The sequence below is a fragment of the Saccopteryx bilineata genome, chromosome 8, assembly GCF_036850765.1.
Source record: "Saccopteryx bilineata isolate mSacBil1 chromosome 8, mSacBil1_pri_phased_curated, whole genome shotgun sequence".
Lineage (NCBI taxonomy): Eukaryota > Metazoa > Chordata > Mammalia > Chiroptera > Emballonuridae > Saccopteryx > Saccopteryx bilineata.
In genome coordinates, this window is record NC_089497.1 from 82,004,432 (window position 1) to 82,029,253 (window position 24,822).

The 24,822-nt window shown below is 35.8% G+C and overlaps 1 protein-coding gene and 1 pseudogene across 4 annotated transcripts in view; both read right to left on the bottom strand.

The window, feature by feature from the left end:
• The window catches only part of NLGN1 (neuroligin 1), a 999,306-nt gene that overhangs the window by 322,809 nt on the left and 651,675 nt on the right, over positions 1-24,822 (bottom strand). The gene's annotated exons all lie outside the window — the stretch shown is intronic.
• Positions 14,063-16,848, bottom strand: LOC136312180 (heat shock protein HSP 90-beta pseudogene; annotated as a pseudogene).

A 24,822-nucleotide genomic window follows, 5' to 3' on the forward strand; every position in this document is an offset into this window, starting at 1 on the left:
ACGTGCTAACAAGTATATACATATGTGTGTCGTATATATAATTCTAACTGCATCTCCAGATATGTACTGTGAGAAGAACTGACTCTTGCTTTCTAGAACGTACAGTATTGATGAAATTTCACATATGAAAGCTTAGGAAAATAAAAAAAAAATAGTTCTCATTTTATTACAGTGAGCACTTTGTTTCATATACTGTGCTTAGTACAAGGATAATGTACACACGTCTTGTGAGATGTGGTTTCTGTTATCAGGGAGATTATCTCCTAGCTTTGGGAATATAAATATGTACATAATCAGCTATAACCTATATTAAAATGTAAAGTAATATGTGTAATAAGAGAAGATGAAACAAAGTGGCCTGGAAGATTATGGGCAGAAAAATTTCAAGAAATGCTTCACAATAAAGTGATTTTAGAGAATATTGTTGATTGATTGGAGGAGAGTAGCAGCATGTAAAAATGGGAGAAACATATGTTCAACAATACATAATGGATAAACTACCAAAAAGAGAAATTAAGAAAGCAATCCCATTTACAATCACATTAAATAAAATCTTAGAAATAAGTTTCACCAAGGAGGTAAAAGTCCTGTACTCTGAACATTCTAAGACACTGAAGAAGTAAATTGAAGATGACACTATTAAATTGATGCATATATCATTGTCATAGAAAGAAAGACTTAACATTGTGAAAATGACCATGCTACCCAAAGCAATCTATAGATTCAGTGCAATTCTTATCAAAATACCAATAGTGTATTTCAAAGAACTAGAGCAAATAATCCAATAATTTAAATAAAACCACAAAGTACCCTGAATAGCAACAGCAATTAAAAAACAAACAAACACAAATTTGGAGTTATCATGTTACCTGATATCAAACTATATTACAAAGCTATAGTAATCAGAACAGCATGGTACTGGCATAAAATTTGAAACATAGATCAGTGGAACAGAACAGAGAGTACAGAAACAAACCCACACCTATATGGTCAATTAATATATGACAACAGAGGCAAGAATATACAACGAGTTAAAGAAAATCTATCCAATAAATGGTAATGGAAAATTGGACACATAATATACACCAAAAAAAAAAAAAAAAAAGAACCTAAATCACCTTCTTGTACCATATACAAAAATAAACTCAAATGGATCATAGAGTTAAATACAAGATTCAAAACCATAAAACTCATAAAAGAAAAAAATAGGTAGTAACTTTTCTGACATTCCTTTTAGCAATATATATATATCTATTTAGGCAAGGGAAGCAAAAGCCAAAAACAAATGGGACTACATCAAGTGAAAAAGGTTTTGCACAGCAAAAGATAACCTACTAATTGGGAGAAGACAATTCTTATACAACTCAACACTGAAAAGACAACCGATCCAATTAAAAGTGGGCAGAGTACTTGAATAGACACTTCTCCAAAGAGGACATAAAGATGGCCAATAGACATATGAAGATATGATTAATGTCACTAAATGACAGAGAAATGCACATTAAAACCACAATGTGATGTCATCTCAAACCTGTCAGAATGACTAACGTCAATAAATCATCAAATAACAAGTGTCAGTAAAAATGTGCAGAAAGGGGAACCCTTCTGCACTGCTGGTGGGGTGCAGCCACTGTGGAGAACAGTATGGAGTTTCTTCAAAAATTTAAAAATGGAATTGCCTTATGGCCCAGTGATTTAACTTCTGTGAATATATCTAAAACACTAATTTGAAACAATATATGTACCCCTATGCTCACTGTAGCATTATTTACAATATCCAAGATATGAAAAAAAACAAACATAAGTGCCAATGAGCTACTAGTTCTATTAGATTAAGGCCCAACTTCAATAACCTAATTTTAACTTAATTACCTCTTTAAAAGGCCTATGGTTCAAATATAGGCACATTCTGAGATACTAGGAGTTAGGGCTTCAACACATGAGTATAGAGGGCACAATTTAGTTTATAACAAGGCAAATAGAAGCAATAAGATAGCAGCTAAACAGCAACTAGAAAGGACTGGAAATTTGAGATCATTAGATAAAGCTGCATAGAATTGTGATTTAGCTAGATAGTAAGAGACGGGACAAAGTTAACTGATGCCTTCCTTAAACAGAATGTCAGTTGGAACGGAGGGAAGGGGAACATGTGGGACAAAATGTGAGATAATAAAGAATGAAAATGAATAACCGACTGATCTTATTTTTGTGCCTGGATGACTATATCCTGATGACCAGAAAAAAGTAAAAGTCTTGATGAGAATACAAGTAGAAGTCTTTAAAATAGAAATATAGTCTAGAGAGGTAGAAAGATGACTGGAGTAAAAAAGTCAGTGAGGTCCTTACAACTGTTTATGGAGAAAACAAGAACAAAGCCTAAGAAAAGTCATTAGATTTGGAAATACTGATAATCTTACAGACAGTGAAGGAGAGAAAGGTTAGGCGGGCAGGTGGAGGCTGGGGAAAGAAGCTTGATTGCATACTGCAGGGAGTCTAAAAGCAAAGGTCTAAATACAGTAAAAATAGAATAAAGTTAACTTTGTTAATTGTTTGGTCATTTAATTTTTACAAATATTAAGGTAGAAACTATTATAACCCTTATTATAAACATAAGAAAAATGAAACACATATAAGTGCAGTATTGTGTTTAATGTTAAAAGCTAATAAATCAAATAGCTAGATTTAACCTCAGAAATCTCACTCCAGACTACACATACTTAACTATTGTTTGTTTCTCTATAAATTTAGCTTTCTGATACAATGAAATTTATTTCAGGAGGCAAGAAAAGCATGAGCAGTTTCACATGGGCCAGGCTGAGCAAAGCATGTGTTTGTGTGTGTGAGGGATTGTGCTGTTGTGTACACTGAGAACAGTACAAATATGGCATATGGCTTATGCTGATTTCTCACCATAAGAAATAAAAAAGTGCATACTGACCAGGCAGTGGATAATGCAGTGGATAGAGCATCGACCTGGGACACTGAGGATCCAGGTTTGACACCCCGAGGTCATTGGCTTGAGTGCAAGCTCACCAGCTTGAGTGCAGGGTCACTGACTTTGAGTGTGGGATCATAGACATGACCTCATGGTTGTTGGCTTGAGCCCAAAGGTCACTAGCTTGAACCCAAGGTCTCTGGCTTGAGCAAGGGGTTACTGGTTTAGCTGGAGACCCCCAGTCAAGGCACATATGAGAAAGTAATCAATGAACAAGTAAAGTGCTGCAACAAGTTGATGCTTCTCATCTCTCCCTTCCTGTCTGTCCCTGTTTCTCTCTCTCTCACTCACTAAAAAAAAAGGTACAATTTGATAGAATAAGTAAAGTATGTATAATATTTGGACTTTGCAATTGGAGTTGTTTTCTAAGTCAAAGATTCATAGGTATTACAATTCACCCATATTTATATTCAACAAATATTTATTGAATACCTGCTACATTTTAGGCACTTACATTGGAGTCTAAAGATATGATGAAAAATATATAGACACGGTCCCAGAACTTATGGATTTTCCAACTTTTCCAACTAGTAACACTTGTAGAGATTGTCAGCAATTTAATAAAAATTAAATTAGTTATTTAATATTTGAAATCATAGATTATAATAAAACTACCTTTATCTTTATAGTGGGACATACAATTCAAAAAATGTCATTACACCTGTGATATTCCAGTTAGTCCATCAATGAAATAGAGATCAAATTATAACAGACTATTATATCCTTGAATAAAAAGTACATGGGAGAAGTTAAGTAATATTAAATAAATGAAGATAGTATATAATACCATTTAATAAGAAGAAATCTTCATTTTATTTTTATTAAAGAAATATTAATTATTGGATATGACCCAGGATGACTTGTTAATTTAAATACATTGAATAACCTTTAAGGGTTTCATAATTTTCCCTAGAAGTAATAAAGCTATAATTTGTAAAATAAGAAGTTAATTAAATACAAAAATCTTACAGCAAAATGATGTTATGATTGAGTTTTAACCCAGATATAATTTAAGACACGATTATGACTCCCACAGTAACCATACCTGGCCATACTCTTTCTGTATAGCCTTCTACTCTGTTTAAACAATAGATGTTAATATTTAAACTGGAATTGTTCTCTGACAAAATTTCTGTATACTGAAATCTTGATGACTATTATTCCATATTAAATGTAAAGTAGAAAACTATTTCCTATTGCTTATAAATTAGTATCTTTTCATTTAGAAAGTAATGAACTGAACAGGAGCCAACACAGATTCATGCAGACCTTCCTCTAAGCTCAACTAATTTTATTCCATATAGTAATTATGTTTGTACATTAGAAACCAAGACTATCTTAATTTTAGCTGAGCAGTCTTTTAGTTTGAACATTTTGGTCAGTTAGCAAGGATATAAAGAGGTGTATAAAATTTGCTGATAACACAAAACATAGAGGGAAACTATATTAGCTAATGGATTTGCTAATATGAGAAATGACAGAATCAAGATTCAAATTTACTTTGACAAATATTAATAAGCTAGTCCTAAATCCAAAGAGCTGATAATAAAACAGTTATGTTTTAACTTTCAAAAAATTCAATTGTATAAGCCTAGCATGGTCCAGAAACTTCTTCATAAAATTCACAGCAAAGTGCTCTGATAGTTTTGGTTAACCACAGTTTTAAACAAATGTTTCTAAATAATGTTGATAGAGATACAATAAAAACAAAGCTTATCTTTAGCCTACACAAATCAAGTAGAGTTTACAAATCATAGGAAGTGACACTGATAACTAATTCCTCATCCACAGACACACAGAAAAGAATTGAAGAATTGAATGGCATTACTTTAGGCCATTTATAAGGTCTATCACATCATTAAAATTCTATAATTTCATATAAGTATGAACTGTGCAAAACATGCTTATATCAAACAAATCCCATTAAATATTATACATATAATATTTGGTTATATATTTCAAATGCATCTAAAATTTGAGTTTGCATGAAAATCATTATTATCTTGATAAATTCAACTGGTAAACGATACTAATTCTTATAATAACTCAGGAAAGGCATGTAATATCAATACTTTAAGCTTTAAAGATAAAATATACAAATATATTTTTCTTTTAAAGCTTTATTTTCCATCCAGTTTTTTAAACAAAACCTAATTTACATTGAAATTTACATAAAGAGATATATTCATGTTAAAAATAATCATTTTATTAATTCAGAAAATTAAATTTAACATGGTAACATTGATCAATAAAAGTACATAAGTTTCAGGTAAACATCTCTATAACAGTTTAACAGTTAACTGTGTTATGTACCCATCACTCAAAGTTAAATCACTCTCTGTCACTACATACTTGTTCTTTTTACTCCCCTTCCATAGTCCCTTTCTCTACTATTGCCTCCCTCTAGTAACCACTGGGATTCACCTGGCAAAGCCACTAGGGGGTGATGCTCTGCCCATCTGGGGCATTGCTCCATTGCAACCAGAGCCATTCTAGCACCTGAGGCAGAGGCTATGGAGCCACTCTCAGTGCCCTGGACCAACTTTTGCTACAATGGAGCCTTGGCTGCAGGTGTGAAAGAGAGAGATAGAGAGGAAGGAGAGAGGGAAGGTAGAGAAGCAAATGGGTGCTTCTCCTGTGTACCCTGGCCAAGAATTGAACCCAGTACATTCATATGCTGGGCCAATGCTCTACCACTGAGTCAACTGGCTTGTGCCACACTTTATTTTTATCTATGTCTATGAGTCTCAGTTTTATATTCCACCTATGTGTGAAATCATATACATGTCAAAAACTTGAATAGACCCATAGCAGGGAGGAAATAGAAACAACTATCAAAAACCTCCCCAAAATACATAAGTCCAGGACCAGACGGCTACACTAGTGAATTCTACCAAACATTCAAAGAAGATTTGGTAACTATCCTTCTAAATGTTTTCTAAAAAATATAGGAAGAAGCAATACTCCTTAATACATTTTATGAGGCCAACATAACCCTGATACCAAAACCTAGCAAGAATAACAAAAATAAAAAAAAGTATCTCTAATGAATACAGATGCAAAAATCCTAAACAAAATACTAGCAAATTGAATACAATAACACATTAAAAAATAATACATCATGATCAAGAGAGATTCATTCCAGGAGTACAAGAATGGTTCAATATACGTTAATTGATCAACATAATACACCACATTAGTGAAACAAAGAACAAAAATCATATGATTTTATCAAAAGAAGCAGCAAATGCATTTGATAAAATACAACATTCCTTTATATTTAATACACTCAATAAAATGGGTATAGAAGGAAAGTACTCAACATTATAAAGGCAATATATGACAAACTATCAGCTAATATCATCAGCTAAATGATGAAAAAATGAAGGCTTTTCCTCTAAAATCAGGAGCAAGACATGGTTATCCACCCTCTTATTCAACATAGTTCTGGAAAGTTTAGCCAGCACAATCAGGCATGAGAAAGAAAGACAAGGCATTCATATCAGGAAAGAAGAAATATGGCATCACTTTTTGCAGATGACATGATCCTGTATATAGAAAACCACAAAGACTCCACCAAAAAATAATTGGAAACAATAAACCAATATAGTAAAATTGTAGGTTACAAGTCTCTTGCTTTCCTATGTGCAAACAATGAAACTTCAGAAAATGAACTAAAAAAAGAAATTCTTTTTCCAATTGCAACAACAAAAATAATAAAGTAACAAGTAATAAACAAAAAATGTGAAGGACCTACATATATACTGAAAACTACAAAGCATTATTGAAAGAAATTTAAAAGTCACAGTGAAATGAAAAAATATTCCATGTTCATGAATTTGAAAAATCAACTCAGTTAAAATGGCCATATTGACCAACATAATTACAAATTTAATGCAATCCCTATCAAAATCCCAATGTCATTCTTTAAAAAAAAATTTTTAAATCACCGGATTTGTATGAAACCATAAAAAAACCTCTGAATAGCCAAAGCAATTCTGAAGAGAAAGAATGAAGCTGGAAGTATCACACTACCTAACTTCAATTATATTACAGAACCATGATAATCAAAGCAGCATGGCATTGCCTAACCAAGCAGTGGCACAGTGGATAGAGCTTCGGACTGAAATGTGGAGGACCCAGATTTGAAAGTCTGACATCTCTGGCTTGAGCGTGGGATCACCAGCAGAAGCATAGGGTCACTGGCTTGAGAGTGGGATAACAGACATGACCCCATGGTCGGTGGCTCAAGTTCAAAGGTCACTGGTTTGAAGCCCAAGGTCTCTCACTTCCGCAAGGGGTCAGTCTCTGTGCGGCAAGACACACATGAGAAAGCAGTCAATGAACAAGCAGTCAATGGACAACTAAGATGCTGCACAAAATATTGATGCTTCTCATCTTTCTCCCTTCTTGTCTGTCTATCCCTATCTGTCTCTCTCTCTCTGATGGTCTCTTTCTGTCTTTGTCAAAAAAGAAAAAAAATAGCATAGTATTGGCCCAAAACAAACAAACAAACAAAAACCAGACATACAGACCAATGGAACAGAATTGAGAACCCAGAAATAAAACCACATATGTAGGGACAAATCAAATTTGACAAAGGAGCCAAAAACACACAATGGAGAAACAAAAGCCTCTTCAATGAATGGTGCTGGGAAAATTGGAAAGGCATATGCAAAAGAATGAAACTTGATTACACTTTGTCTCCATGCAAAAAAATTAATTCAAAATGGATCAAAGACCTAAATATAAGATCTGAAACAATAAATTGCATAGAAGAAAACATGTACTAGATAGTAAACTTATGGACCATGCCTGTAGAAAACACTTTATGAATTTGAATCCAATGGCCAGTGAAGTAAATGCAAAAGTAAATGAGCAGGCCTGACCAGGCAGTGGCACATTGGATAGAGCATTGGATTGGGATGCAGAGGACCCAGGTTCGAAATCCTGAGGTTGCTGGATTGAGCACAGGTTCATCTGGCTTGAGCACAGGCTCACCAGCTTGAGCATGGGATCATAAACATGACCCCATGGTCGCTAGCTTGAGCACAAAGGTCACTGGCTTGAAGCCCAAGGTCACTGGCTTGAGCCCAAGGTCCCTGGCTTAACAAGGAGTCACTTGCTTTGCTATAACTGCGCCCCCCGCCCCCCAGGTCCAGGCACATATGAGAAAGTAATCAATGAACAATTAAGGTACCACAATGAAGAATTGATGTTTCACATCTCTTTCCATTCCTGTCTGTCTGCCCCTATCTGTCCCTCTCTGACTCAATTTTTCCTGTCTCTGTCAAAGAATAAAACAAATTAAATGAATAAGACTATATCAAACTAAAAAGCTTCCAACCAAATGGGAGATGATATTTGCAAACAACAGCTTCGATAAGGGGTTAATATCCAAAATATATAAAGTCACAAAGCTCAGCAGATAAGCAAGCAAACAATTCAATTAAAAAATGAGGAGAAAACCTATATAGACACTTCCTCCAAGAAGACATACAAATGGCCAGTAGGTATATAAAAAGATGCTCATCTTGATTAGTTATTCGAGAAATGCAAACCAAAACTACAATGATATATCACTTCACACCTGTTAGATTGGCTCTTATCAACAAGACAGGTAGTAACAACTGTTGGACAGGTTGAACCTTCATTCACTGCTGGTGAGAATGTAAACTGGTACAACCATTATGGAAGAAATTATGGTGGCTCCTCAAAAAACTAGGAATAAAATTATCATATCATCCAGCAATCCCTCTACTGGATATCTACCCCCCAAACTCAAAAATGTTCGTACAGACACATGCACAGCCATGTTGATCACAGCACTAAGTAAGATGGAAACAACCAAAGTGACTTTTGATAGAGGATTGGATAAAGAAGATAGGGAGATATATATACACACACACACACACACACACACACACACACACACACACACACAGAAATAGTACTCAGCCATAAGAAAGGATAACATATTGTCTGTAATGACAACATGGATGGACCTCGAGACCATTATACTGAGTGAAATAAGTAAATCAGAAAAAAGTAATCCTTCTGTATCCTTTTAGGAAAAAAAAATCTATTAAATAAAAATATCTTAAAATTATTTTCAGAAAACATATTTTATAATATGAAAGAGAGGCTTTTCAAAAATTATTTTGGTTTAATATAAATCTACTCACCCAAGCTAAACTCCATAATTTAGAACTTTGCTTCTTAAATTTTAATGTGCATACACTACGCCTTCAGATCTGTGTAGAATCTTATTTTTAATTTTTTTTTTGTATTTTTCCGAAGTTGGAAATGGGGAGGCAGTCAGACAGACTCTCGCATGCACCTGACCGGGATCCACCTGGCACGCCCACCGGTGGGGATGCTCAGCCCATTGGGGCGTTGCTCTGTTGCAACCAGAGCCATTTTAGTGCCTGAGGCAGAAACCATGGAGCCATCCTCAGCACCCAGGCCAACTTTGCTCCAATGGGGCCTCGGCTGTGGGAGGGGAAGAGAGAGACAGAGAGGAAGGAGAGGGGGAGGGGTGGAGAAGCAGATGGGCGCCTCTCCTGTGTGCCCTGGCCGGGAATCGAACCTGGGACTCCTGTACGCTAGGCTGACACTCTACCACTGAGCCAACTGGCCAGGGCTCTGCGTAGAATCTTAAACGATGCATTTCTAGCAGCTCTCAATATTACTGGTCCGTGGACCATCATTGACTAGCATGGATGTAAAGAGCTCTGCTTTACTGTGTTAACGCTTTTTCCTAAAGCCATTCCAACTAAATATATGACGTAAAAATTAAAGTTATTTTCAACAAAGGAAAAGAAGCTTTCCAATTTTCTCTTGGCAAATTCTTAGCACTTATGCTATGCTGGATTAAGTCACCATTACTCATTAATTACTCTTTTGAAACTTGAAGGCCTTCTTTACAGCTCTCCCACCTCTAAAAGTAAGCTTCTTTCTCGGCACACACAAACTTGTCTTTCATTCAGCTCTTGTCACTCCAGCCTCACTCCTACATAATTGCCTGCTACTTCATTTTGTTTATGTTTGTTATATTCTTTTATACAGACCTCTGAGATTGTTAGAGACTGAATATTAGTATCTTCCTGACATTTGTATGTTGAAATTTTACCTCTCAATGTGATGGTATTAGGAAGTGAGACCTTTGGGAAGTCATAAGGGTGGAGGCTTCATGAATGGGATTAGTGTCCTTATAAAAGTCACCAAAGAGCTTGCCTGAGAGGTCTTTCACCAGATATTACTTAGCTTACACTTTGATTTTAAATTTCCAATCTCCAAAATAATAAATTTCTGTTGTTTATATGCACCCAATTTATGCAAGCTGAAGTAAGAGAGAGGTCCTTCATACACTTCTCTAAATTCCTTTTAATAAAATATTGACATTTTATGGATAAATAAATTACTCAGAAGACTTTATCCCAACCTACCATGAAAGTCTAATCTGTAAAAGAATTTCTACTTACTATGAATAGCCATGCTTTTGACCCTAACAAAGCCATGAATGAGAAAACTTGGGGCAGCACCAATATAGCTCTACTCCACATACTTCTGTTCCCCTAAACTTCTTACTAGCAAGTAGAATAAAATGACTTCCTCACCAGACAAAAAGCTTCACTAGAAATTTTTTGGGGCCATTAAAACCTGTCTGCTCTTCAGAACAAAGACTCAAGGTCCAAATTTGTATTTCCTTCTACTTATTAGTGATTTCAACTAGACCAGCAATTCTCAATATGCTGTGCAATTAGAATCACTTAAGAAGTGTTAAAAAGACTGATTCCTGGGTCCTACCCCCAAACTCAGACCCCATTTCATATTTCTGTTAACTTATCTCATGTTCATTCCAAATTTCCTTTTTCTTTTTTTTAAATATCTATGACATCTTTTTACTCATGTATGGCATTTCTTTCACCATTATGTTGAATATCATTTCATATGCTTACTTGCCATAGATAAACCTACTTTATTGAAATGTTTGTTCATGTCTTTGACCCATGTTTGTTCTCTTATTGTTGAGTTTTAAGAGACTTTTGTATATTTTGGATAATAGTCCTTTCTCAGATATGTCTTTTACAAATATTTCCTCCCAGTCAGTAGCTTGTCTTCCCATTCTATTGATGATTCTTTTCAGTGCAGAAAATTTCAGTTTAAAAGAAGTCTATCTTATCAATTATTTCTTCTATAAATTATGCCTTCAGTGTACTATCTAAAAACATACTACTATACCCAAGAACATTTAGGTTTTCTACTATATTATCTTAGGTCTATGTCCATTTTGATTAATTTTTTTCAAAGATGTAATTTTTGTTTAGATTTTTTTTCTTTTTTGCTTCTGGATGTCTAGTTGTTTTACCACCATTTGTTGAAAGATATCTTTGCTCTAATGTACTGCTTTTGTTTTCTTAGTCAAGATCAGTTAATTACATTTATTTGGGTCTATTATTTGTCTTTCTAGTTTGTTCCATTTATCAATTTGTCTATTGTTTCCTCATAGCACATTATAATGACTATTATAGCTTTATAATAAGACTTGAATCTGATAGTGTAAGTCTCCAATTTTGTCCTTTCAATATTGATTTGGTAATTTCAGGTCTTTTGCCCCTCAATATAAACTTTAGAATCAGTTTGTCAATAAAAATAAAATAACTTGATGGGGTTTTAATTTGAATAATATTGAATTTATATAATGTTCACAAAAATTAGGGGCTATTTCAAAATAAATATGAGGTGTTTAAATAGCCCCTAATTTTTGTGAGCAGTATAGTTTTGGTTGGTAATAGCTGGCGTCTTGACAATATTAAGACATCCAATCCATGAACATGGGTTATCATTCCATTGATTAAATTCCTCTTTGAGATATTTCATCAGAGTTTTGTAGTTTTACTCCTATAAATCTTATACATATCTTGTTAGATTTATACCTATTTCATTTAGGGCAATTTTTCTATAAATAATAATGTGCTTTTTATTTCAAATTCAATTGCTTATTGTTGTTATACAGAAAAGTGATTGACTTTTGTAAATTAACTCTGTATCATACAACCTTGCTATAGTTGCTTACTAGTTCAGGAGGTTTTGTCAGTTATTCTGATTCTCTACATAGAAATCATGTCATCTGAAAAAATTTTTTTGAGAATTTTATTTCTTTTTGTCCAATATATATGCCTTTTGTTTCCTTTTGTTTTTATGTTATTTTATCAGCTAGGATTTCCAGTACTATGTTGAGTAGCAGTGATGAAAAGGAGCATCTTTGCCTTGTTCTCACTGGGGAACAACTTTTTTTTCATTTGGTGTTGCATGAGGTTTCAGAACTTTTTCTATATATTCCTGCATTGCTAATTCCAAATCTGAAATTCATTTTTTAGTGTATGCTCTAGCTTTTAGTCAATTTTAATTTCTTTTTGTTACAGTTAATGGCATGCATTGGTTTTTAAATTGGAGTTAAAGGGCAATGACTCTTGGATTGAACATAACCACAAGGCACTTAATGTTTTACAAACATCACTTTTACATAATTGTAGTTGTCTTTAAATGTAAAAAATTATTATCTGATAAAAACATCCTCTTATTTTGTTTTAATATTGAATCATGGCTTCTTTGAGTAGGTGTAAATGTAATAATAGTCCTGACACATTCTGTTATATATGTGACTGTTACACACTTCAACATCAAAGGAACAATATTTCATCATTTGTGACACGTGCATATATTGCCTATTTTCAAGTTCCCCTTGGCGATCAAGACAAGACTTGGGCTCCTCATATTGTGTATCATAATTGTGAGGAAATGCTTCATGACTGGACAAAAGGAAAATGCAAAGGAATGCCTTTTTGTATTCCCATGGTTTGGCGTGAAGCTAAGGACCACAGCAATGATTGTGATTTCTGTCTGATCCATACAAAGGGCATCAGCAAACAAACAAACAAAGAAACAAACAAAAAAAAACAACCAAAAAACAGCATATGATCACATATTCTAATATTCCTTCAGCAATACAACCTATCCCATACTCTGAGACACTCCCGGTTCCCATTTTCAATGGTTTTATTTCTTCTAAGGATGAAGAAAGTAAACATGGTGATCAAGTGTATTTTGATAAGATGCATGAGGAAATGGTTATAGAATCTGAAGGGTCTCCTTCTGATACCAAGCAGTTATTAACCCCTCAGCGGTTTAACCAACTTGAATTGAATAACTTAGTAAGAGATTTGGGCCTATCAAAGAAAGTCGCTGAGTTATTACCCTCCAGGCTTCAAGAAAAGAATATACTTCACCAGTCAGCTAAAGTATCCCATTTCAGGAAGTGTGAAAAATTTTTGTGGACTTTTTTCCAGAAGACAAACACTTTGTTTACTGTCATGATATCAGTAGTCTTCTCAGCCAGCTAGGTGTTACCACTTACAGTCCAACAGAATGGCAGCTATTTCTTGACAGCTATAAACAGAGTCTGAAATGTGTTCTCCTACACAACAGAATGTTTATGCAGCGGTTTCAATTGTTTATTCAACTCATCTGCGAGAAGATTATAATGACATAAAAATTGTCCTGGACTTTCTGAAGAATGAGGAGCATAACTGGATCATTTGTGTGGATCTTAAAATGGTAAATTTCTTGCTAGTACAACAGAGAGGTTTCACAAAGTATCCTTACTTTCTGAGTTTGTGGGACAGCTGAGCTCGGGAGAAACACTGGACACAGAAGCAGTGGCTGTAACTTTGTGATGCTCTGGAAGTAGGGATGAAAAATATTGTGAATGAACCTGTAGTTAATCGAGACAGGATCATTTTTCCCCACTTCACATCAAACTTGGCTTAATGGAGCAGTTTGTTCAGGCTTTGAATAGAGAAAGCGAATGCTTTCAACATATTATTTCTGCTTTTCTTGCCTTGATTTTTTAAAACTGCATTTTCTTTATTTTGTATACTTTTTAACTTCAGAACAAAATAAATAAAAAATCCCACAATACACAACATCCAAACCCATTGTCAAATGTGAGAGTAGGAGGCTTGAGGCGCTTGTAACCTGCCTTAGACACAGACAGGTGAGGAAGGAAAAACAAAACACTAGACATCAGTAGAGAAACCAGGTGGGCCAGGCCCACTCAGGGCTGCTGGGAAAGTCATGAAGACTACAGAGGACACAATGTCTGCAGATACAAACTCCTAATCTACTTCTTCCATGCGAGAAGCATCCTCATCGCCCTCAAGGGAGAGATCTCATCAGGTACAGCAGCACTGGGCTCTTCTGCTGATACTTCATCTTCATCAATGCCTAGGCCTAGCTTGATCATGCGGTAGATGCGGTTTGAGTGGGTCTGCGGATCCTCAAGTGAGAAGCCGGAGGAGAGCAGCATAGTTTCAAACAGCAGCACCACAAGGTCCTTGACAGCTTTGTCATTCTTGTCTGCCTCTGCCTTCTGCCGCAGAGTATCCACGATGGGGTGGTGGGGGTTGATCTCCAGGTGCTCCTTAGCCATCATGTAGCCCAATGCCGAGTTATCCGGAAGAGCCTGGGCTTTCACAATCAGCTCCATGTTAGCTATCCAGCCCGTAGGTGCTGGTCACAATGCAGCAGGGTAAAGACACAAGCCTATTGGAGATTGTCACCTTCTCGACCTTCTTATCCAAGATCTCTTTCATGAGTTTGCAGAAGTTCTCAAACTTGGCCTTACTCTCTTCCATTTTCTTCTTTTCCTCTTCATCCTCAGGTAGTTCCAGACCCTCCTTGGTAACTGAGACCAGGCTTTTCCCACAAACTCCTTTAGCTGCTGCACACAGTACTTGTCAATAGGCTCTGTCATGTAGACTACCTCGAAGCCCCGCTTCCGCACCGGCTCCACAAAAGCCGAGTTGGCAACTTGCTCCTTGCTTTCACTGGTGATATAATAGATGGACTTCTGGGTCTCCTTCATGCGAGAGACATATTCTGAAAGAGAAGTCATTTCATCTCCAGACTGGGCAGTATGATAGGTAGCGCAGAAGCTCAGAAAGCCATCGCCGATTAGTTGAGTCCTCATAGATCTCAAGCTTTAGATTTTTAGAGAATGCCTCTTAGAATTTCTTATAGTTTTCCTTGTCTTCCGCCAGCTCAGAGAAGAGCTCAAGGCACTTCTTTTTTATTTTTATTTTTTTTTTTTTTTCATTTTTCTGAAGCTGGAAACAGGGAGAGACAGTCAGACAGACTCCCGCATGCGCCCGACCGGGATCCACCCGGCACGCCCACCAGGGGCGACGCTCTGCCCACCAGGGGGCGATGCTCTGCCCATCCTGGGCGTCGCCATGTTGCGACCAGAGCCACTCTAGCACCTGGGGCAGAGGCCACAGAGTCATCCCCAGCGCCCGGGCCATCTTTGCTCCAATGGAGCTTTGGCTGCGGGAGGGGAAGAGAGAGACAGAGAGGAAAGCGCGGTGGAGGGGTGGAGAAGCAAATGGGCGCTTCTCCTGTGTGCCCTGGCCTGGAATCGAACCCAGGTCCTCTGCACGCTAGGCCGACGCTCTACCGCTGAGCCAACCGGCCAGGGCATCAAGGCACTTCTTAACAATGTTTTTGCGAATGACCTTCAAGACTTTGCTCTGCTGAAGCATTTCTCAGGAGATGTTCAGGGGAATGTCCTCAGAGTCAACTATACCACGGATGAAATTGAGGTATTCTGGTATCAACTCATCACAGCTGTCCATGATGAACACACGATGGACATAGAGTTTGATAGTTTTTCTTCTTTTTGTTCTCAAAAAGGTCAAAAGGAACCCGATGGGGAATAAAGAGCAATGCCCTGAATTCCAACAGACCTTCTACAGAGAAGTGCTTGACTGCCAAGTGGTCTTCCCAGTCATTGGTAAGGCTCTTATAGAACTCTCCATATTCCTCCTGAGTGATGTCATCAGGGTTTCTGGTCCAGATGGGCTTGGTCTTGTTCAGTTCTTCTTGATGAATATATTTTTCCTTAATCTTCTTTGTTTTCTTTTTCTTATCCTTAGCACTATCATCCTCCTCATCTGAACCCACATCCTCAATCTTGGGTTTCTCCTCTTCATATTTATCTTCCTCTTCTTTCTCCCCCTTCTCTTCCTCTACTTCATCATTACTGATTTCCTTCTCTCATTCCTTCTCCAAATAAAGGGTGATGGGATAACCTATGACCTGTGAGTGCTTCTTCACCACTTCTTTGACCCGCCTCTCCTCTAAGTACTCTGTCTGGTCTTCTTTAAGGTGGAGGATCACTTTTGTACCTCGGCCAATGGGCTCACCATGGTCAGCTCACACAGTAAGGATCCCCCAGCAGAAGACTCCCAGGCATACTGTTCATCATCATTGTGCTTTGTAATCACAACCACTTTCTCGGCCACCAGGTAAGCAGAATAAAAGCCAACACCAAATTGTCCAATCATGGAGATGTCTGCACCAGCCTAAAGAGCCTCCATAAATGCTTTCGTACCAGACTTGGCAATGGTTCCCAGATTATTTATGAGATCAGCTTTGGTCATGCCAATGCCTGTGTCTATCAGAGTCAGGGTACGGTCCTGGGGGTTGGGGATGATGTCAATTTTCAACCCTTTACCACTGTTCAACTTTGATGGGTCAGTCAGACTCTCATAGTGTATCTTGTCCAAGGCATCAGAAGCATTACTGATCAACTCTCGAAGGAAAATTTCCTTGTTGGAGTAGAAGGTATTGATGATCAGGGACATGAGCTGGGCAATTTCTGCCTGGAAGGCAAAAGTCTCTACCTCCTTCTCTCCATGGTGCACTTCCTCAGGCGTCTTGAAGATGAAAAGCTGCAAGGACTCGAGAGCACCACGGGCAGGGACTGGGGGCTCACAGGCCGCAGACTGCATCTGCAGTGGTGACTCAAGAGCCCTGCCTTGTTTTTTGAGAAGATAAAAGCAGGTGTATTCGATGGACCTCAAATTCAAACCCTCATTCGTGACGAAGAATTCTTCAGGAAGATGAACAAGGAGGAGAAAGCAGCATGGCAGTCTTTTGTGGCAGTTACAAAGAACTTCCTTGGCAATAAAAAAGCAGAATACTATGAACTTCTGGTTCAAAGGATGCTGTTGACTTTCCACGACATTGAATGTAACATGAGCATTAAGATTCACTTCCTGAACAGTCACCTTGATAAGTTTCTCGAAAATCTTGGAGCTGTTAGTGATGAGCAGACTACTGCTGGAGCATCAAACAAGATTGTCCTCAATAAGTACACAAACACAAGAGCTACAAATGCAAATTTTTGCCTGAATAGAATTTAAATAAGTTTTGCGCAAATTTTATGATTAAAATTAGTGTTTTAATAGGTTCTATTTTGAAACTGTAGACAAATTCTGATGCAACCATATCTTTTAGTGTATTAATATATTTATTGCATTATATAAATTATTATATTTTCACAAAGATCATGCCCAAGAAGACATTCATTATGTTAAACTAAATGTTGAAAATTTTACAATAAGATTAAAACCTAAAATCTTGAATTGTAAAAAAAACTGTAGCTTATAGAGAAAAACTAATGTCAGGTTTTAGATCAGCACACTTGAATTAGGTAAGAACAAGTGTTTTTATGGATTTAACAAAAATTTTATTCCCCAGTGATATCAGCAGGTAAGCTTCTAGCCTTTATCAAGTATAATAAACCAGTAGATTTTTTGTAAATGCTTTTTATCAACTTAAATAAGTTCCTTTTTATTCCTTGTTTGCTGGAAGGTTTTTTTTTTTCTTTTTTATCATGAATGGGTGTTGAATTTTGTAAATTTTTTTCTACATCTATTGATATAATCATGTGGTTTTTCTTCCTGAGCTTGTTGCAGTGATGGATTATATTAATTCATTTTTGAATGTTGAACCAGACTTGCACATGTGAGATAAATGCCACTTAGTTGTGATATATAATTCTTTTTATACAATATTATATTTTATTTGTTTATGTTTTGATGAAGAATTTTTTGTTTGTATGTTTATAAAAGACATAGGACTGTAATATTCTTTTCTTGGAATTTTACTATCTGATTTTAGTATTAGGGTAATTTTTGCGCTATAGAATGAGTTAGAAAGTATCATTTTGGGTTCCATCTTCTGAAATTGATTGCAGAGAATTGAAAAAATTCTCTTAAGTGTTTGATATCATTTTATCAATCAGCCTATCAGTATCTGGTGCTTTCTGTTTTGAAAGATTATTAATTATTGATTCAATTTATATATCTTAAAATTTTATTTACTGATTATTTTGAGAGAAAAGAAGGGGGGAGAGAAAGAGGTAGAGAGAGAGAGAGAAATGCCATTTTTCTTTTCCCTATATGTGTTCTGACCCAAGATAGAACCCACAACTTTTGGATAATTGGGATGACACTCTAACCAATGAGTAATTCAACCAGGGCAATTTCTTTACTATATATAGCACTATGTAAATTGTCTATTCTAATTGCCTTTTTTTTTTTTTTTTTGTATTTTTCTGAAGTGAGAAGCGAGGAGGCAGAGAGACAGACTCCCACATGTTTCTGATAGGGATCCACCCAGCATGCCCACTAGGGGTCAATACTCTGCCCATGCTAAGTTGTAACCAGAGCCATTCTAGCACCTGAGGCAGAGGCCATGGAGCCATCTTCAGAGCCCTGGCCAACTTGGCTCCAATGGAACCTTGGCTATGGGAGGGGAAGAGAAAGAAAGAAAGAAAGAAAGAAAGAAAGAAAGAAAGAAAGAAAGAAAGAAAGAAAGAAAGAAAGAAAGAAGGGGAAAGGGGGAGAAGGAGATGGGTGCTTTTCCTTTGTTCCTTGGCTGGGAATCAAATCTGGGACTTCCACATGCCGGGCCAATGCTCTACCACTGAGCCAACAGGTCAGGGCTGTTTAATTGCCTTTTAACAGTTCTCTCTAGTGGATGTATTTCCTTCTTTAGGCATACTACATTCAGAATAAAGATATATTTTTAAAAAACTAAAATTTTAACTCACTAAGTAGCTAATTCAAATCATTTTATAATAATCTTTAAGGATAAACATGAAAGTTTTAGTATGGCTGTTTAAAAACCTATTTTAATTTTGACCTCATCTGATTTCTCAAATTTATCTTCTGTGAAAGATATTGGATTGTGTATTTCACAGATGTCTTTTGCTGATGACTCCTTGGTATAATTAAATCTTGCATTTCAGCCTAACAAAGTAGACTTGAACTTTGTGTGTAGTGGTTGGGATGGGTGGTTGAGGGCCAGCGTGCAGTAAGCTGAAGTACCACATTGCAAATACTACACAGGCAGTCCTTGGTTGGGCTTCCTAGATCTCTTGGGGGTTAGAAAATGTCAAGAGAAGATTAGTGACCACCTTAGCCCTTACTCAAAGTACTTTAATACTGGCCAAGTGCTGAATACACCTGACACATGTCTGGATTTCTACATGTTGCCACATTTCTCCTCTCAGATGTTTTATCCCTCTCCTCCTTCACCTCAAGTATTTAAATACACCTGTCATTTAAGTTCCACTAACTTCATGAATTCTTCTCTCCACACCTCACCCAATGGGATCCCTGTCTCCTTTGAATTCTTCCCTTATAGGTGCTCAATACTATCACATTAGGAGTTTGATATATTTTACCTTATACAAGATGCATAGATAATTTATTAATAAGCATATTAGAACTTTTTAACCTTCATTTATTCAACTGTGTTGATTAATCAAGGCTTTTTATTACCTTTGTAAACTGACTGATTGCATCCCAAAACCTAGCAAATCTGGGAGACAGTAGAATTCTCTGTGATTCACCCACTAACATTTGTTTTCCATAAGTGGAGTTATCTGCTTGCCAAAATTGTTCCCAGCATTGTTTCTGCCAGTTGAATTTGCTTACGTATATAAATTAATTATTTCTTATAATGATGATAATAAATGTAACTGAAAATATTCATTGTTATAGAAATGAACATAAATGCTTTGAGAAACTCAAGTTGTTGCAAATTAGGTGTGGAGGTACTACAATTGAAAACAGAAAACTCAGTAAAATTTAAATGTATTTTTTTCTTATAGTGATAAGTAATTTTCTTTAAGGTCTTTTCATTTTAAAGAAATGGAAGCTAGAAATCTGTAGTCAGGGTGTTATAGATGAGAAAGAATAAGAAGAATTCACATTAGTAGGCCAGTACACAAAGGAAAGTCTTTGATCTTACATCAAAAGATTGGCACAATAATGTGTATTTACATGTTTAGCGATAATAAAAGGTTTAAGGTGTTCATGGAACTTTTTGTTATGATTCCTTGCATTAAAGGGGTTTTAAAATTTAGTCATATTAATAAATTTCTACCATTTCTTCAAATTACCAAATTGTTTGACTTAAGTTAACCAATTAAGGCCATGCAATTACCAAGTTGTTTGAATTAAGTTCTTACTCTTCTTTTGGAGATGCCATTGTAATTTGAAATGCTTTGCCCTATGATGCATTTTCATTCTTCAAGTGTGGATTCAATTCTTGGAATTAGTTGAATGTCAATTGCAGCACTTCTGTGAATAAAATAGTGATCATGCTGGGTAATGCTCAGCTTTACGCAGAAGTGAGATATAACTAGAAAGAAAATTGATCTCTTTGTCTTATAAATTGACTCTGAGGCAAATAAAGAGGTAAATTCCCAAATGTTACAAGGATTTAAAAATATAATAAAGTGGCAGTAGGAGAATAAAGGTACCCTTCAGCCATCACTCTTGAAAAATATTTTTAGTTCTTTTAATCAGCAATTCACATTTTTAAACATTATATTCTATGAAACATCTATTATTTGCATCATCTTACTTTCACTATGTTTTTCTATTATTACAAGATATACAGTTGAAATTATATTCCTTGTTATTTAAAACATAGATTCAGAGCTACTAAAGCTAAAATTATCTCCTAGAACTCTTCTAATGTTATTTGTGACCAATAACATTAGGACTGCAATTTCAAATGAAATTAAGTTCAACAACTTTTAAAACCTTGCTGGGTAGATGTTGGGGGAAAATGTACTTAAAAGCTTTCATCAAAGCTGCTGGAAATCCCTTGTGGGTAGTCAGTTCTTCTGTGCACCCACCCTCTCCTGAAAAGGATATGATTAGTTAATTGTATCTCTGAAGAGTTCAACTGTTGCATCAAATAACAAAAGTTACTATATGGAGCATGCATGCATAGTTGCATTGCATCTCTGGATAGAATGGTGCCTATAGGGACAGATGTTTAAGTACAGAGAAAACATGCCCTAGGTCTGATGACAGCCACTGGCCCTTAGAGAAGTAAGTATGTTTTTTGTGTGTGTTTTTTTTATCAGTGTGTACAATTACTGATAGGAGTGTAGAAGCTAAAGACCAGCATCAGAAGGAATTGATTGCAGGGCACCTTTCATAGACTGTTATAAGTAACAGTGCTTTCAGACAGCAGTGATAACATTCAGCATGGAATTTCAGGGGACACACGTATGAATGAATGCTGTTCCCTTCACCTTGTCCAGAGTTGAAAATCAGACCAATATCTCAGAGGTTGGAAGCTTTTAAAGAACTGGCATTAGCACACCATAAGTGTTCTCACTCAAGGGGAGCAGTTATTGGGACAGGCAGTACTCCCTGATGTAAATAGAACAGTGTAAATTGATTTAATCCTGGATACACATCAGTGATCTGGGGATTCTGTGCAATAACTGGACTAGAGGTGGCTAACCTCTATTGAGCTCGCAAAAAATAATATTATCATAATTTGGGCATAACAAAAGTGATATTTTTTTTGATACATATAATCAATTGAAGCCTAACTTTGAGATTACACTGTACCATTTTTTCTTAATATATTTTAGCTGCCTGCTAAAATCAAGTAATATTATTAATTATTTCCTCTACTTAAACATTCAAGACATATAGAAGTTTTGTTCTAAAGATGTAACAGTGTTTCTTAGGCTTGGATAAATCACATCAGAATGGAAAAGCAGCTTCTAAAGTGAACAACTTTTAAATTCAAAAGTAATATGACAATGGTGTACCTGGCAAATGAAATATCAATGGATAAGCTAAAAGGAACAAATTGCATAAAAGGAAGGCTGTCCAGAGAGTAAAGTCTAACTGTGCTTCTTATTAAGAAGTTAACACAGGGAAAACTGTCTATCCTTTTTGAACTTCACTTTCCTTCTCGGTAAAGTGCAAATGATGAGTTGTACCCAGAAGGTTTTCCAGATTGTGAAGGCTAGCCATAGCCAAGTTGTCTGTTAAACTCAAATGTGGCTCAATTCATAGAGCAATCTGTACTGATGGTATTATTTTGCCCACCAGGACAGTAGTTGTCAAAGTGTATCGACAATGGGCAAGATTTCTTTTGAATCTTTATTTAATGGGATTAGCACTAAACAAACTGGATCTCAACTGTAACCCTGGATCTCCTGCAACTATGAAGATTAAATCTAGAATTTTTCTTCACTGGGCTATGTCCTTCTTAAATTAAGTGGTTGGATTAGATCAGTATCTTTTAAGAATGAGTTTCTTTGTTTTGGAATATGGTATAGTTGTGCTGTGAGAGTTATAACAATTAAAAACATAATCTGGAAACCTGGGGAAGTTACTTAAACTCACTGGGACTCAGTTTTCTCAATTGAAAACTGTGGGTGATAATAGGATAGTTATGAGAAAGTACAATACTAAAAATAGTGCTAGGAACATAGTAAGAATTTAATAAACACTGTTAACCCCAGAATACACTTATTAAGGCTTTAACTGAAGTAAGATTAGGGACAAAGAGCCCCTCTCTCGTGGCCTCTGTTTGACAATTCTGAGCAACTCCTGAAACCTTAATATACACTTAGGATTCTATAAAGATAGTTTATAGATGATTCTGGATGTTTCATCCAGCTCAAAAGTGTTATGACTTGAAACATTTGAAACATGTAGAATCCTAATCAATTAATATGGACCTCCTGTGTCTCCTCTGTTGGGTAACTAATCTCTAGATTGATGATAAGATGAAAATACTGCTTCTCCATCATTACCATTTTTCACTGAAGTGCCCTGAAGCCCAATTCAAAGATAAGTTTTCTTATTATTTATATCTCATCTATCTCTAAAAGTGATTTAATGCACTTTATTGTAATTTTTATGACCATGACTTGTACTGTGAAAGAGAAGGTTCACAGTGTAATAATTACCTTCAGTATAAGGTGTCCTCTGGTATCTCCACCCTGTTTCCTGGGAAAAAATGATGGATATAATCCACTAAATTGATTTCACCACTCATTAACATGTCACAACTCATTATTTGAAAAACCTTTTCTTGTACAAATTAGGGGCTCAGATTATAATTTGTTGGGGTGTTTCTCCTGCAGAAATTCCTAGAGGAAATTTTTGGGGTCCTGTTCTGGACTTAGTGACTCAGACACTCTGGGTGTGATCCTGAGCAATCCGCACTTCTATAAACCCTCCAGGTTATTCTAATGCACTGAAAGCTTTGGGAAGCCCCAATTAAGCAAAGATCACTTCCTTGCTGCTACATATACTATAAGTGTCTTAAAATGGAAATAATTAAAAATGTTTGGAAAAGCTGTGTAAATTTTTTATATTGACCCACAACCATTGAACAGAAGGAATGAGAAGTTTTCTATTTGACAGCATTTGTGATTTGGAACTTTACTCTCAATTTTTAAAAAATGACAACTCAAATACATTAACGCTTAGATAGTGATCACTGGTCATTCAATACATATTTGTTGATATTTTGGATCTAACTAGAGTCATTGTTATGATTAAAAACAAAGCAGTCTACCATTAATCAGAGATATTTTAGACTGTTTACCAGTTTATAATAATTTTTCCTTAATTACTACTTCATTCATGGCCAAAGGTCCGCTGCAGCTATTTTGTACAATGGGATGCCATCTGGACACATTTCTCTGGACCTGACCTATTCAATCTCAGAGTCTCCTTTTTTGGAATTTAAGAATTAGATTCATAGACATCTATTCATTCTCCCTTTATGCATCTGGACTTGAAACATTAATTCAGGAGCATAAACCTTTGAAAGAGAAAGTTGGACTCTAGAGAAAGAATGAGATCTGTGCACAGAGAGACAAACAGCTTACATCAGATTTTAAGTCATGGGTTGCAATTCCTTACTTGGGAAAAATGGCATTCTGGCCTTTGGGTTTGATGACACCTGAATAATGATTTAATAAAAATTTATTTTAGCTTAAGCTAGGTCTAGTAAGTTTCTCGCATATGCAACCAAACACTGCAAGCTATAACCTGGTTGCTAGATCATTTCTAAGAAACTGATAGTAGAAAAAATGAAAACTTTAGTCCAAAAAAATTCACAGAAGTGATATGAGAATCTAATGAACAGGAGATAAAAATAAGCATTAGAAACTTTAACTTTGTTTTCAATTTTTTAAAAATATCTAATGAAGGTTTGGTACCTAACTTTTTTCTTTCATCCCTTGCTTTCTGTTCTGTTTTGCAATGGTAGTTTTAGACATTTTCTCTGGAAAGCTGTGATGTTCTAGCCTTCCTTTGTATTTTATTTTAATTATTTGACATTTGTAAATTGCTCATGTTATTCCAAAAACTGTTCAGAATTTTAAAAACAAAAAATAATCTGTCCCCTTCAGGCAAGGCACACATCTTTAGTTCAAACTGAAAGCCAAGGAATTAGATGCTGGTGGAGAGAAATGAAGTACTAATGCTGTCACTTTATTTGCCTCAGTCTTTGCTAAACAAAATGTTTCACTGTAAAAGAGGCATGAATAACATAGGAGCTTAAAATTTTGCCATCAGAAGCAAGATAAAGAACTAAGTTTTAATGGGTTTTAAAATAGAGTTAATGCATTACTA